This window comes from Opisthocomus hoazin, chromosome 1 (assembly GCF_030867145.1).
Source record: "Opisthocomus hoazin isolate bOpiHoa1 chromosome 1, bOpiHoa1.hap1, whole genome shotgun sequence".
Taxonomy (NCBI): Eukaryota; Metazoa; Chordata; class Aves; order Opisthocomiformes; family Opisthocomidae; genus Opisthocomus; species Opisthocomus hoazin.
In genome coordinates, this window is record NC_134414.1 from 121,037,551 (window position 1) to 121,054,144 (window position 16,594).

At 38.1% G+C, this 16,594-nt stretch overlaps 1 protein-coding gene and 1 long non-coding RNA gene across 5 annotated transcripts in view; both read left to right on the forward strand.

Moving 5' to 3' along the window:
• CADM2 (cell adhesion molecule 2) overlaps nt 1-16,594 on the forward strand; it is a 756,516-nt gene that overhangs the window by 36,745 nt on the left and 703,177 nt on the right. The window lies entirely within an intron of this gene.
• LOC142362923 (uncharacterized) overlaps nt 1-16,594 on the forward strand; it is a 344,173-nt gene that overhangs the window by 35,237 nt on the left and 292,342 nt on the right. The window lies entirely within an intron of this gene.

Genomic DNA, 16,594 nt, shown 5'->3' on the forward strand with positions numbered 1-16,594 from the left:
GTTTCCATGTCCTGGTGCAGCAGGGTGCCAAACTATTTGTGCAGAGAGTGCAGTCAGAGAAGGGGTGAACAAAATTTCCTGTCTTCAGCTTGGGAGGTGGGGGGAAAAGGCAAAGATTTCAGGATTTTCTTCTATGAAAAGAAATACTGATATTAAACTACTTAACTCTGTCTTATCAGAGGCGTTGATTGCTGGTTTCAGGTTAGCACCTTTATTTCTAATTCACAGGAAATCTGTGGAAAAAATACAAATGTTGGTTTTAAAAAGTTTTTTGATTTTGTTTCTTCAATTTGAGGTAAACCAATTTTTTCCATGTTTACTTTTAGAATAAAAAAAGCCCAACAATAATTGAAAAAATACTATGTAAAATACCTACATACTGAAAAAACCCCAAACAAACAAAAACCATACAAATCCCCAAACCTGTAGGAGATCAGAAACCACTGATGGAACGTCATCCTATTGCCTGTTTCACATTGCTAATAGCAATCAGTATTTTAATGAACAGCTGTTGTGCAGCAGATGAGACAAAGGTGATATACTGAAGAGTTTGTAGATTTTTAAGGCAGTTTGCTCATAGTTATCTACACTCTAGAAAGCTCCCAGTTCTTCAGCCAGGAGCTGGAAGCCTTCCTAGACGAGGCTTCGTCTGGGGACTTTCCTGAGCTCTTGGGCAGAGGCACTCTCAGATTTCTCCTTGGAGACTGTGCTCCAAAGTGCGTTCAGGCTCCATGTTCCAGTGAAAGGAGGCACGGAAACCTGGGCGCAGAAAGGCTCTTCCCTGCCTGCTCACCCAAGCTGTTACGTAGTCGCTGACATGACGGCTGTCTGTCCTGAAGTTGCAGGCAGGGGAAGCTAACCTCCCTGGGTAGTGTGTCCTGAAATTTCTGGTTTTATAAAAGGTTAATCACCTCTGAGACATTTTGATAGTGCTTAGCATTTTCCAGAATGCCCTTAGAAAATAACTAGCTCTATTTAAGAATGAATATTGAAAAAGCAGCATATTACAGCTGTGTAAAAGGAGATACTAATTTGTCTTTCCACAATGGAATATAATTTACATTATATTTTTCACATTCTTGTCTGAAAGAAACTAACATGCCTTAGCTACAAAAAGTGAATGTTACGTAATGGATCATAAAGATATTTCTTGTTCTTACAGAGACGTAAGAACTGTAGTTTGGTGTGTTAGTATCCATATAGTCTGTATTCCTAATGTGCATTAAAAAAAGTTAAATCCAAAGCTTTGTTTGAGTGTTAAATTTCCTTAATTAGTGATTTTAATGGCAATTCATCTTTCCTAATGATCTGTATTTTAGAAAGAACAAGAGGAGGGGGGACGGGATGGGACAGGGGACACCCAGCTGCACACCTCCTTGCTACTTACACTTGGTAGTTAGTTCTAAAATAAAGTGGCTCTTACGTATCTTTCTTTTGTTGGTTCCTTTGGGTTTTTTTTCTTCCTATATTTTGAATTTATTGCTGAATTGACATGAAGGAGAAAAAAATCTGGAGTGCAGTAACAGAATATTTAGTTTGATAGAGGGCAACTGAGTTTTAAAAGTTGTGGATCTTCATAAGGCAAAAAAGGAATTTGCATTTTTTGGTATATTTTCTGCATTGCACTTTCATTTGGCTTTGGAGACAGATAGTTTACTGTCATAATAAGTCTTTTCTCTTTGTAATGTGTATGAATGCTAAGACACTATTATAAACCCTATTTACTACTATTTCTCTAAAAAGTTAATGTAGAGGGGAAGATTATAGCCAACATCTTTTGATGTCTCACTGTGTGATATTATAGAAATTCTTGACTGTCTGGGTTGGGTAAATATCTTTCTTGGAAGATGAAAACCATCAGGAAATTATGAGTATAAATTTGGTCTTCTCTATCTGGGCAAGAAACTAAAGCCCAGATTCCTAGAACAACACTGGTGCAGGAAGTAAGATGTCTGAAGGATGATCTCTAGTTACTTGTCTAGGAGTCTAGGTATAGAAGAAAATCAGCATGTACTAAATAACCTTCCAAGAGATCTCATCATGCATAAAAAAGGACCACCACTTGAATATCTTAGCATCTCTTTCATGCCAAATCAGAGAACATACTCCCACCTAGGTCTTCAGTGGCTGATTGATAGATGGATGTTACCAGTCTCAGAGAAGTGCTCCGACCAGAGGGCTTGGAGAATACTGCTTCATGAATTCCCTCTTTAGTCCATCTGGTTGTAAAGTGTTTGCTACGCAATATTACAATTCTGATAGGAAGAGCGTGAAGTAAACTAACTTATTTCACTTGCTAAAAAAGCTCAGTATTCCGTTGGTGAGACAGGATGGATTAAAACTCTTCTGGCTGCGTAGTGAGTCTGTACTTTACCATTTTTTGAGTGATTATTCAAACCACTGCGCTTTTCAGATTCTATGCATCCTACTTCAGTCGTAGTGGATCAGCAATACCCTGTTCCCTTCTGTGTTCCCTGACAGTCTTCTGAAAGACAAGAAGGTTCCTCATTTTACAATTCAATTTCTAGTGATAGCAAATTTTCAGACCTGTTTATCTGACAATGTTAGATTCTTAAGTTAGATGCTTAAACCTCTGAGAGGTGAGAGGTGTGGAATAAAATGAAGTGTTTGCTGTCATCCAACTTACGTGTTTTCCTGCTCAGTATGTTTAAATTGCATCCTCTTCTCTTAAATTGCTCTTTTCTGTGAATGCTCTATGCATTACTGTTGAGTTGGACTCCAGACTTACGTAATTGCAGTGTAAATGCTGAGTATCATTGCTCTGAAGTTCCGTAGTTTATCTGACTCTATTAAAGATGGCTTTTGCAGGTTTTAACAGTCTTCTTTTGTTTGAAATTATAAAGTTCTTCATAACTTCTGTAGTTTTTTGGCCTGTCTTCATAGTTTTCTCAAAATTATATGGTCCCCAGATTTTTTTTTCTGAAAAAGCTAATACCTGCCAAGTGAAGTGGCATAATTACTCATCGCTGCTAGAATAAAGAATTGGCTCAGTTTAGTGCAAACCTTATATAATACTAGTACAATGAGATAAACAGCAAGAGAAACTAGAAATGATGATATTGGCAGTTCTGAATGGCATTTGAAAATTCAGTGCACAGCTGGGATGTGTTGTGAAAAACAAATTAATTCTGCGTATAGCCTTCCCTAAGAGTATAATCCTTTTCTGCTGACCACGAAAGTGAATATTGCAGCCTTATGTTGCTGTATGATTAACTCTTCTGAATATAATAGTTTTAATAAATTTGCTTATAGAGGTATTGTTTAATAGGCACTAGCAACATAAAAATAACAAAACAGTTTTAAATGAGATTTCTTTTCTGTGATATTCTTCACAGTTCCATACCTGCATTCTGTACAGGTTAGCTGTCCACCCTGGTTTGGGCACAGTGGAAAGATATTGAGCTGAAACTGCTTAAATGAGGGAGAAAGAAGAGTTTATATGAACTTCCTTAGAGAGAAAGAAATTCACCATCTTTAGGAATTATTCTTCTTCTTCTTACCATATTGAGTCTGTTAGACTGCTGATTACAAAAAACCCCTCTCTAGCCAAGGCATTTGGATAAAAGAAGCAGTCAATGGGCTTCTGAACCAAACCCACAGGGCTGATTAAAGGATATTTTCATTATTGTTCTGTTTCTTATTTTTTTCAGCAAAGACTATTTAATTGTCAGTAAGTATTTTATGTTTCAATTCAGATAATTTAACTGAATCTTAACTCTAGTCTTGTTAGGTATTCATACTGGTGACTTTCAGTAATTTACTGAAATGGCTTTAGAATTACATTTGTTTTGTCATTTATGTGATGCAATTCCATTTGATCTTGATATATTCAGAAACCTAACAAACGCTATCTTTGTATCCCAGTAGGCTGATGAAAAATAAGTATGAATGACTATTCTGTCACTCTTCTCACATCTTTAATTCATACAACATTCTAAAACCATTCACTTTTTAAACATTTTTTTAATTAGTTGTAACTTGCAAAATGCGTGTTAAGTTTATGCGGTAAAGTCTTTTATATTAGAAATGCTCTATAATTACATTTTTCCAGTCATGAAAAATGAATTAGTTCTGCATTTTATGTGATGACAAATTTTCCTGTTTGTTCTAATTTTACTGAATAGCATACTGTAGCTTCTTGGCACTGCCTTAGAATAACACTATTTAGCTATGAAAGTAGGAACTGTGTTTAATAGCACAAAAGACCAATATTGTGTGTAAACAATTAACTTACACAAAAACAAAGTAGAACAACTGAGAAGGATGACATGGGGGAATTGGCTATCAGACACCAGTACACCAGTTTGTTTAGACAATTGGGATCAATGAAGGTGCTTGAAATGGAGCTTCAGAGGGACTTCTGGGCAAGTAGTACAGATAATTTCTGGGGATACTAGTATATTCCTGTCTAACTTCCTTTTTGAGGGTGGTGAAGTAGGAGGTGGAAGACATCAGATACAGTGTTTTTTCTGCTAAGTAATCTGATTAGAGACCTAGCCAAAGCTTACTTCCTCTCCCCCCCCCCCCCCCCCCAAGAAAGTGTTGGTTTTATTTTTTGGATGGAAATGCCCAAGACACAAATTCTCAAAAGCAAATATATTTCAGATCTGTCAAAATTCTTTGTTTTGATAAATATGCCTTCCTGATGTGTTGTTTTTAACCTTTCTTAAAGATCGGTTATCAGATTGCTGGCTGACTGATGTAGTTGGCTTGCTAGCCACGATTCTTACTGACACTTCCTTGGTTCATGCAAATTGTCAGAGGGAACCAACCAGCCATGTTGTTGCTTAACTCTAGAGAATTAGGAAACGCTTCAAACAAACAACCAAACAGAAAAACCCCACCAAACTGGGGTTCACTGAACTACCTCCATTTAATGTAGCTTTCCTAATCAGATCCTGCTAATACATGAAAAGAAGGATTTTAGACGAGAGATAATAATGACTGTTAATCTAATTCCTGAATTAGATTGCTTTTCTTTGTCATGTATGTGCTTTTTGCCAGCGAGCCACTGTGCTTCTTTACAATATATATTTAAAGTTCAGAATGTTTTTATGTTATGTCTAGTGTAATAAATGCATTGTTCAAACAGCACGGAATACTTCCCATGCCTCTGTGTTTTATTCATAATGCCAGAGAGATCTCCTGTAAGTCACTTAATTCAGTGTTTTTACTTGTCAACTGGAAGCCTTCCTCAGCTTTCAAATCTGAATGCTGTGTGAGATGGTCGAAAGCTTTCCAAAAGTCGATGTATACTGCATTCACTGCACTTCCCTTAACTGCAAAGGCAGTCATTTTGTCACAGGGGGAAATTAGGTTAGTCGAGCATGATTTGCTTTTTGTAAATCCATGTTGACTGCTTCTGATTGACCTTTTTTACATATTTTGAAATCAATTGCAAGGATTTACAATCTACAGTTTATGCCTTTCTTGTTATCTCAGGTGGTTGCCTGATTTCCTTTTAAAACAAAACAAACCCAAAAACCATAGTGAATGATTTTGGCTTTCTTTTGAAAGCCTTTTGGAAATCTTTGTAAATTCCTTAGATTCAACATTATTAACTGTGTGCTTGTTGTTCCTCACAGAACTGCAGTATGTTTCCAGGCTTTTCTTCCAAAAAGCCATGTTTGCTCTTCCAGTATAATTCATATTTATCCACACATTCTATTAACTCTGTGTTACAGTGCCTGCTATTTTGCACAATGTGAGAATTGGGCATATGGAGCTGCTGTTCCCTTAACAAGCAATGGAACCCTTTTTTTTTTTTTTTTTTTAACAACTATTGTTTCCACTTCATAGATAGGAAGGTATTTTTAAATGTATGTTTAGTGTGCCAGCTGTGAAGTATTGCACAACAAGGAATATATCATGTTGGAAGGGAGATCCAAACCAACTTAAAGGTTTGTGGGTTTTTTAAATGGATGGTTGAGGCTTCCTTGAGGGTCCAAGGTGTTGATCAGAACATTCATATGTTCTTGGCTAAATATGATTCTTAAAAAGTAGTCCGCTACCTAATTTAGTAGCTTTAGGCTTCTCCAACAGGCTTAAGGTATAGCACAGTGAAATGAGTGCTGCAATTACCTACTGTAAGTGACCAATGGAGGAGAAAAATACCTGCTTTAAAATGGAAAGTTCATGATGTGCTGACTTTGCAGAGATCAGAACAAGGCTGTTATCACAGACAGTTCAAGCAACACAGAAGCAGTCATCTTCACAGTGCGGAACTTGCCACAAATTCAAATAGCAGAGACAGTTTTGTAAATATAGTGGCCGTAACAGCTGTCTCCATTATTCTAATGTGACCTCTCTGCTAGTATATAGTTTAAATTGAATCGAAGTGCGTTGGATAAATAGCCAAATGATGAGATGCAAAAGCAGAGTCTTGGGGCAGTTAGGTGCCTGCCTCACCAATGTGAGTCTTCCCTCTGCCTCTTTTTAGATGTATCTGTTGGCGTGGGTTACGGATCCGTTGTAACGATGTCACCCCAATATGAGTATTGATCGTTCAACCTTTGTTAGTCAGCAAAACAAGGTTTATATAGCAAAGCAATTACAGCATCTGATTGGTTAGACCCCTAACCATATATAGGCAAAACTACTGCAACTCGCTGTGACTGGAGCAGAGCTGCATCTCGATGCGGAAGCAGTGCTGTGGCAGGAAACGACAGCGTGGTGGGAAGTGACGGTGCGGCAGGAAACGGCAACGTGACAGTCCCCCTGCTCCAGTGTCCCGAGCTCGTCGCTCTACCTTCCCAACAGGGTTCCGTGTCCGCCGCTCTCAGGGCTCACCTCCGGATCGGAACCTGGATTGCTCAACGGCACCAAGCTATGTCCCCTTTCGTCCAGCCAGGACTCCACATATATCTTTTGTTGAAACAGCATACATGGTTCTTAATGGTTAGTCACTGGCAATTCTCGCTGCTCCAGCTGATGTGAAATCGTAGTCATAATCTGTAGGTGTTTTTTCCACAGAATGTAAGACTGGTTGTGCCCACAACAGTAGTCCAAAAGATACCAAAAGAAAGTAAGAAAGTAAGAGCAAGGTGAAGATCTTTGATGGAAGTTCCCTGGAATATTATCCCAGTCTCCAATAAACTATGATTGAGATACTTCCTGTGTTACAGGAGATTTTTCATCTTTAATTAGGTGTTTGGTCTCATCCAGTCATTTTACCTTTGTCATCTTCAATATCTTAAATATTATCAGCAAGCTTGGTTACTTTCCTATTTGTCTATTCTCTGAGATAATTCGATAATGGACCATCTAGTTGATATTTGGAGCACTTAATTGAACATCTGTGATTTCAGTACCAATCTTTGCAGAACTCCACCAGTGACTTCTCTGTTCTGTAAATTATGACCATGTGCTACTGACCCATGCATTAGCCAGTTGTTTCCTCATGCCTTGTGGCAGGTTTGTTTCTTTAAGCACTTTTGGAAGGGGCGTTGTTGAAAGCCTTTTGCATTTCAGAGTAGACTCCTGTCCGGGCTTTTTGACACTTTGATGAGACTCCAATAGCTTTGTGAGGTATCAGTCCGCTTAGTCCCCTTTACAAAAGCCACAATGATTCTTATACAGAATGTCAGTTCAATCCTCAAGCCTGCTAACTTGTTCTACTAATTTGCAGTTTCTACTAATTTGCTTAATAAATACATTGAGTTTGCAAAGCTGCAAGTTTTTATAGAATATTCAAAAAAGGTTTTAGAATTGGATGTAGCCATGTACACTGTAGGTAGTAGTTCAGCTATTTTATCCTTGAGTGCATTTAGAGCTCTTGCATGGAAACTGTCTGGTCCTGCTCATTTCTTAATGTTCACTTTGTGTATTTGTTTCACATTCTTCTCTGTGGAAGTTTGAGCCCAGCTCTCTGAGTCCCTCGTGAAGCAGACCTTCAGCAAGGGAAGCTCCTTTCCCTAATGACAGCTAATGACTTACCCTCTGCACATACGTTGCTCTTGAGAACGTGCTACATACTTCCTGGCACGTTTCCTGCTCCCATTTTGATTGGAAAAGGATTTACTGTTAATTTTTATAATTTATGCCACAGATGTTCTTTGGTCTGTCTCACTGAGTTCTTACCTTTAACCCACCAAACTTTATGATGCTTGCTTTTTCTCATTTGTGCTATTTTGGAGACTGACTTGATTCTGTTACTGAGTGTACCCTGCTGCCAAGCATCTTTTTGTGCATTCTCGAATCATCTTTGGTAAATTATATTAATTTTTTTGACTTTTCATTTTGTTTGTTTGTCTTTTTCTCTATACTGTCTGCAAAGATGAACTCTTTTGAGCTTCCTTTCAGCTTTTTTTTGGACAAATGTCCTTAGTTTTTATGTTGTGCTCGTTGAAAATAAGTGTAACATCCATAAAAGCCATGAATATTGTTATTATAAGACTATGAAATATGGATGTAAAACATTTTTTTCAGTGCTAAGCTTTGTAGTTCATCTGCTTAATGTTTGTTCGGGTATTTAAATGGCACTTTATTCCAAAATGAATTAAACCCCGTGGGACAGAAAAGTACCGATTTTAACAAATTTTGTGAAAACTGACTTTCCATTTTGTGATGAGTGGAACAAAAAATGCACGGAAGTGCACATAAAAGTGCCCGAAGGCACTAATAGGCATTAATTGTCCTGACCAGCATCACCTGGGACCCAGGCCCACACCCTCTCCCATGGGCCCTGGACCTGTATTTCAGCTCGGGCCAGGCACCTGATCCAGCCCTGAGTGTGGCTGTCTACAGTTCTGCTTCTGGCTGCTCCTGAGTTGTCAGTGGGTTCTCCTGGATTGATGTTGGCTTGTTCCTTTACTTACTTCTTGGAGCTGTTGGGGAGACCGGCTGCTGTCAGCTTGTGGCTCTGCTCAACCTGCTGAGGTACTTTGGGGCAGCGCTCTGCTGGGGGGGCACCATTTGTGCTGGGGTCACCTGTGTCTCCGTGCTTGTGGAGTAGCCCTGGTCTTGCTGCTCCCTGACAGTGAGGTTGGGGAATTTCATAGATTTAAGAGTTAAGATTTCAAGTAACTGAATCGGTATTAGAGATTGTTTCTTCTAGTTATCAAGGAAGATACACTGAGTAGCAGGTGGTATTTTTTCCATCTCTCTTAAATAATGATGTGGTACATATTGCAAATAAGCAGTAGTGGCATAGTATTCTGTGTCCTGTGATCTAATTAGTCTCTCTTCCTTAGTTTCTCTCTGGCAAGCTGCAGATACTGAAGCTTACACATTTCTATTCTTGCTATGGCAGCCTGGTATGCAGATCCTCTACTAGCTTTAGCATTGTTATAAATTAACATATTCTCATTAGAAATTTAACCAAAACTGTATCATATACCCATATTTTCAAGGAGTTAATTTCAGTCTCTCATTTTTCTTCATTTCATTGTCTATTTTTGCAGCTTGTGGTTGTTACATAAATAAAAAGGCTCTTCTGATAATTTGGTGAAGTAAGACAATAATATTCTAGATGTAAATTTTATGGGATTTTATTTCTGGTTTAGCTTTTTTAAGCCTTGCATGACACCTCTGACAAGATTAGTAGCTACAGAAAAGGTGCTAGGCATTGGTGAAGCATGCCCACCTGATGTGGGAAAAGCAGAAGCAGGAACGTGTGATTCGTGGAGTCCTGTTAGCCAAGTAGTGAGAATAATGGGTTCAGCAGAGACACCGATACACCCGACACTGGAGATAATACCTCCAGCCTTACCTAGGTGCATTCTAACAGTATGGTGCAAGGACTGTTTTCCTTTTTTTATAAAGGTGCTGGCAAGGGTTTCACTATCTTGAGACTCATCACTAGTACTTTTAATGGATAGTATCTGTTATGTAAGTACTGGTTTTTTTAAGCAGTGCTACATAAATTGAATTATTCTGTTCTGTACATGATACGGTATTGTATAATGTAGTTAAATGATATATTATGGGCAGACATGAGACAGGGGCTCTCTGTTCAAGTCAACTGTAAGCAATGCTTGTTCAAGCTGATGCATCCTATCTTTCAGCAAGAATTACAGCTTTGGGTTCATTGTTGTCCACATGTTCAGTGGGCAGAGCTCATGCTGTCAGAGCAAATAGATCACTCGCATCTGCTTACAAGAATCTATTATATGCTTCACTGTTAAATTTGTAGTAAATTCGGTAATGCATAGTTAGTAAAAGAGAATAACTTTCTGTATTGTGCAGTAATTAAAAAAGCTTGGGTTCTGTGTCATGATTGGTGCGCGCTCAGAAAATGCTAGAGAGAGCATACAGGTGCAAATAGAAAGTTGCTGCTGCTTAAAACATGTAAGTATGCTGCTTTAAGCAGCTTAGATGCACAAACATATCAGTAATTGAATTAACATAGAAAAAAAGCTATGGAAGATATATAAATTGGAAGATGATGTTCCTTTTTACCTGTTTCCTATAGTTTTAGTGTTTAACTTGATAAAACTTTTGCCTCAGTAGGTCTGCTTCATTTCAGGAAGGATCTGCTATTTCGTCTTGGTACCAAGATTCTTCCCTGGCTGCTTCTGTGATACTGCTCTCTCTGCCAGCTAAAAGCTGTGTCTGTGTAAACAGCTTTTTATGTCTGGTAACAGTTGAATGTGAGCATCACTGGCGTGCCTGTTGAGTTGTGTTTGAAGAAGCTCACTGTAGAGTGAGGTTTCACAGGCAGCAGCAGGAAAGTAGTTTTTCTGTAAGAACTTTCTGTCACGAATTATGAAGAATGCTACTAACAGAATATCCAGGTTTAAGTTTGTGGGATTGCAAGCTAAAAATAGCTTAATCTTTTCTTGTAAACAGAGCAAGCTACTTATGTTGTCCTTAAAGGTAATAAACCAGTGTAGTTTATTGCAACCTTATGACAGTACCATTGTTAAGGTAGTTGTCTTCAGAAATTGAGTTTTATGTTTAGCTCATTGTTGATCTTTTTGAAGAGAATGAAATTTGGAAGCATGTCAGAAAACTTCCATAGGAATTAACTACAAGAGTAAAAAAAAAAAAAAAGGAAAATTCACTTTGTTTTTATGAAAATTCTGTTATATGAAATGGTGTTTTGCCAGAAATGGAGGAAATGAATAAATCATAAACTGGGAATAAACATAAGTATTCTGAAGAGAAATATTTTTAAAGGAAATATGAGATAGCATTAAAACTCACTGCAACTTTAAGGAAGGTCTGTTTCTATTTGTAAAAACTAGTCTGTCACCAAAACAGTTCTGATATTGAGTGCTTAGTTACCTATTGCAATTCACATCCCTTTCTCATTAGGTCTTTGTCCAACTTTAAGTTGGATTACTTAAAATGGATTACTTGGAATAGCAGGCATACTTTTATTCACTTGTTTTTCTTCCACATGTAGTCATAAAGCTTCTCTTTTCATTGCTGTCTCTGCTACTAGAAGTTAATCTGTACCAATTAGTAAGGATTCTGTGGCCAGCAGAACAACAGCAAATAGTGTTGCTACCAGTCATTCACCAAACTAAATTCTGAAGTTCTGATAAAAGGCCAAGGAAAGGGTCAGAAAACTTCAGTAGAAAAATGAAAGAATAACTTCTTTTATTATGCACTAAGATGCAAATAACTCAATTTATTATATCATCAACTCCTTTTTACTATCACCTGCCCTCTTTTCTTCCTTCTTACAACTGTAGAGAAATCCTGTCTCAAGGAAATATGCTTTTTTTTTTTTTTTCCCCATAATCAGAGATGGGGGTGCTGAAAAAAATTTATTATTATTACCAAATATTTTTGCTGTACAAACCCTTTAGGTTTAAGGCAATGGTTGTCACTGTTTCGGCTAATGTGTAAACTCTTTGTACAGTTAGTGCTCAATGAAGTTGTACTTGTTCTTTATATGGCTATATACATATAAATAATTTCATATATGCATTTCTCTAAGTTTATTTAACTTCCGTCTTTAATAATGGGTATTTCAGTACATATGTAGTAAACTCTTGTACAATTCAGAATGTGCATGGAGGCATGCAGTAGTACAATTCAGAATGTGCATGGAGGCATGCAGTAGTACAGACTGCTCTGTTTCTGTAGTGAGAGCTAGAGATCATATTTATTTCAGACCTTCAAATGTACTACTACTGCAACTATGTAACTATGACTTATGTATGTCTCTTGTTGCTCCTGAGCCACGTTTAGATGCGTATTTGACATTGGTACAGGGTTTAGGTTTTAGTTATATTGAAGTTTAAAATCTAGCAGCCTTGTCCTGAAGAAAAATTATCTTATATGAAGTTGTTGCATATTTATTTGTTTCTTGGCTGATATTGTAGTGTTGTGGTATAATTTACTCTCTGAAGAATGTGTTTCTGTCTGTGTTGAGGTTAACTGCATGGTTACCTGCACAGTTCTTCACTATGGCTTGAGTATTTCTCTGGAGGTCTTCAAACCTATCATTGCTGTTTGAGTAGTTTCTTTGATTTCAAGATGCTTGTTTTAGATCTGTGAGACTGTATAAGCATGATGACTGAAATATTTGAGCATCGAATGTTGGATGAGAAGGTTTACTACTTTGTAGATATTCTTTGGTTTAAACGTGTTAAAAAACCCAAAAAAACTACCCCAAACCAAACCCACCTGTTTCTTGTTTTTTTGTATTAATTGGAAGACCAAATGCCATCCAAATATATACTGAGTTCAAGTATAACATGAAGTCTTGCAAATTTTTACCTATAAAGCTTTTTTTTTTACTACACTCAGAAAAACATAATCTTTTTCTTAATCAAAGTGCAGTTTGGTTTTTTTCTGGACAATTTTTGGTTACTGCTCTGACAGTGAGGCTGGAAAAAGTGTATTTGTGGTGACATGGGGCTTAGGAAATTGTAGATTAAAACTAATCATTTTGCTAGGTTATTTTGTGTTTGGATCCCTTCCACAGTCCAGAAGCCAGCATTAGGCCGGTAGGTGGTATAGGAACAGAAAGAAGTGATATGGGAAATATAACGAGAGATGGGGTTACTTCCTTCAGTTCCTTCCAGTGTTTAAGTTGATGTGATATTACAAAGTAATGGGGACAGAGGAGTCCATCTGAAAGGGGATTATCTGCCCTCTCAATACTTTTGAAATATGATAATGGCGTACATTCCACCTTATAACTTTATCTCTTTCTGCTCTTGGAGACTTTGAAGAAATACTTAATTTTTCTCTGGAAAGGGCAGCTGACAGTTTTGAACGTCAGACATCAGCTGAAGATGTTATTTCAACAGCTGGTGCTGTCTTGTAGTTAGATTAGTTTTTCATTTGCCTTGGTCATGTTCTCCTGTGATTACTGGTTTGGGTTTCTTAATTTTATTATTTCTACATTTTTTTTAAATAATTCAGCCAAATTTGAATTGTAAATACTTTGGAAAACATCCAGTTGAAGCAGATGTTTCTACTGTAATCTCTTTAATTACAAAAAAAATACTTTAATTGATTTTAAGGTTTGGGAAATCTGAAGTTTAAGTTGGCCTGGTTATATTTATTTGCAAATACTTAAGATTTTATTTTTTTAAAATATGGATTCGGAGACTATAAAAAGGACACAAGTAAATAATTCTTGTTCGTGATCCATTTTGAAGAAATGCTGTTATTTTTCACCACTTCAATGAGACTAACTTGGAGAGCATGTCACCTTATTCAGTTAGTGATTTCAGTTTAATACTCCTACGTAAGAAATTACTGTATTTACTCATACTTAGAATGTCATACTTCACAGGTATTGCAAGAGACTGAACTGCAAGTTGATGGACAGGTCATATTCAGTTTAGAAAAAGATCTTTTATACATGCCATTTCTAAAATTCTAGCACAGGATAGGGATAGGATAATTCCAGTTGGCAGGGACCTTGGGAGGTTTCTGATCCATCCTACTGCTCTCGAAGCAGGGTCATCTGCAAGGTCAGACCGGGTTGCTCAGGCCTTGATCCGGTTAGGTCCTGAAAGCCTGCAAGGATTGCAATTGTACAGGCTTTCTGGGCAGCCTGCACCCTGCCTTCCTGTGGAGGAAGTTTCTGCTTATAACCAGTCTGAACCTTCCGTGTTTCAGCTTATGTCTGCTGTCTCTTGTGCTCCTGTCATGCACCATGGAGGACCCTGGCAATGCAGGGTCTTCCCACAGGCCCTGGGAGGCTGCTGGGTCACTGCCAGCCCCCCAGGCTGTCTCTTCCCAAGGCAGAGCGAGTCCCGGTCCCTCAGCCTCCCCCCTCGCTGATGAACTTGCTCCAGTTGCTCAACCTCTTGTAGTTTTTGATCCCTCAATACAAGAATGCAGTTTTCTGTGTTATTTAATGACAATTGCAGGGGATAGTCCCTTCCCTTGATCTACCACCTTGATCCAGACAAGGATACTACTGGCCATCTCTGCTGCCAGGGCAGGCTGCTGGCTCAGCCCATCTCATAGCCTCAGGGCCTTTCTGGTAGAGCTACTCCTTAGCTGGTACTGGTGCAGAGGGTTAGTCTGTCGCAGGGGCAGGATTTGGTAATTGCCCTTGTCAAATTCATTGAGGTTCCTCTTGGCCCATTCCCCCAGCATGTTTAGGTCTCTGAGTAGCAGCTGTGTCCTCGAGTACACCAGTGGTATTGGTGTTGTCATGAAATCTGGTGAAAAAGCAGTTCCTAACCTCTAACAGGCCATGGATAACAATGTTAAATGGGATGTGTCTGGTTTCCATCCAGTAGGTATCATAAGTTTCATAGAGTCTGGAGAGAGCTTAGAGATTGTGTGATGTGTAGTTTATAATAGTTTAGTTCATAGTGTCCAGTGAATTGTGAAATCATTTCTCTTGCTAATACAGGGTGTGTTTTGTTTGTGGTTCCTCAGTATTAGTGAGAGTACTCTTTTTAGGGTAAGATGAAATGTTGTTAAGGTAGCAATTCCACAAAAAAAAAAAAAAATCCTGTGTTTTAAAGCCTAAAGGTTCATTGTGTCACACATAATGAAATGAAATCTAAGATTTTTCTAAATGTATTTTATTTGAATTATGGTTTAGTTGACTGACAATATTTCACACTTTTACTCTCTAGTTCTGGGGAATTATTTTTTTTCAGATAGGTCAGAATTAAGCATAGACCACTTTAAATGGAAACACAAATATTTTAGTTGTTAGACTCAGAAAACAGAAGTATAGAAAATAAAACCTGAGATTACACATTAATGTAAAAGTAAAAATATTATTGGACCTCAATTTTACCAGTAATTCTGTTTGGGAAAATTTGATCTCATATATGGTAAGTATAGGGTTTTTCTACTGATGCTTTATGCCACAGATTTTAAATGGACATTATGACTGTGTGTTCTGTTTCCTGCAACCTTACCCTGTGACTGAATAGTTTTTATGCAGTCTTTTTTCTACGTAACAAAAAACCTTGGTCATTTGGTACTTGTATTATTTAGATTGTTAAACGTAAGGATAGTCTCTGGCAGACTCTGCGTGAGGCAGCACCTGTCCAACCTGTGTAAGATGAAAGATCACTTCTGTCTCTCCCCACATTTAGTGGATAGAGTGGGAGGAGTGGATGTTTCCAGAAGAAGATTTGGCAAATATGCAACAGGAAGGATGTTATGATTAGGTAATGTTCCAGTATAATGTGTTTTAGTATCTACCAAGCCTGAAGCAGAAAAGATTGATTGCTGGGATACTTTAATTTCATTTATTCTAGTGGGTATCCCAACCACGGTTTTTGGCATGCTACAAGACGTTTTGTCTGCAGCTCTATAGAACTGGCCTACTTCATGTTCCCTTAGCCATCAATGCCATTTAGGTAACCAGCTGTGTAGCTGCGTAGAGCTTCAGACTGGAAGGGAACACTAAATGACCTAGCTTGATCTCCCTGGTATCGTAACCTATTACATGTTAGTTAGTAATCATATTTTAAATTTGGCGACTTAGGTTAGGCTACCTAATTCCAGTCCTTAAGTCCGTGGTGTAGGCAACATCCAAAACTAGTCTTACTTTGATTTGCATCTTTTCCCTAGAACATCCCAATGTTATTTTTCTGTCTGAATCTGTCAATTTGTTCAGATTATAAATCTTATAACAAAGACACTGCAGCAAGCAGGTGCGGCCCTAGCTGGAAGAATGAGCCAAAGTAGATGCAAGGATGCAATGATCTCCCCTGAAGTAGGGCTGCATGTGCTGCACTATGTATTGATCATGAGGCCTCATCTCCCCAAGTAAATCTGTGTGATCCTTGTGCATGTTTAAACTGTTGTCCCGACAGAAGGTTTGCCTTTTACTATTTGGTTTATCAGTCGTGATAATATTGCCTGACTGTGGACTAAGAGCAGGATTGCGGAGCTGGAATTTGCAGACTTTATACAAATCAAAAAATTGTTCAGTTTCTTGAAAACAGTGTTAAACAGGATAGCAGCCAGGATTTTGTATTATGAGTAATGGAAGGAATTGGATCTGGATGAAGAGTTAGAATGTACCCTCAGCAAGTTTGCTGATGACACAATACTGGGAGGAGTGGTAGATACACCAGAAGGCTGTGCTGCCATTCAGCGTGACCTGGACAGGCTGGAGAGCTGGGCACAGAGGAACCTGATGAGGTTCAACAAAGGCAAATGCAGGGTCCTGCACCTGGGGAGG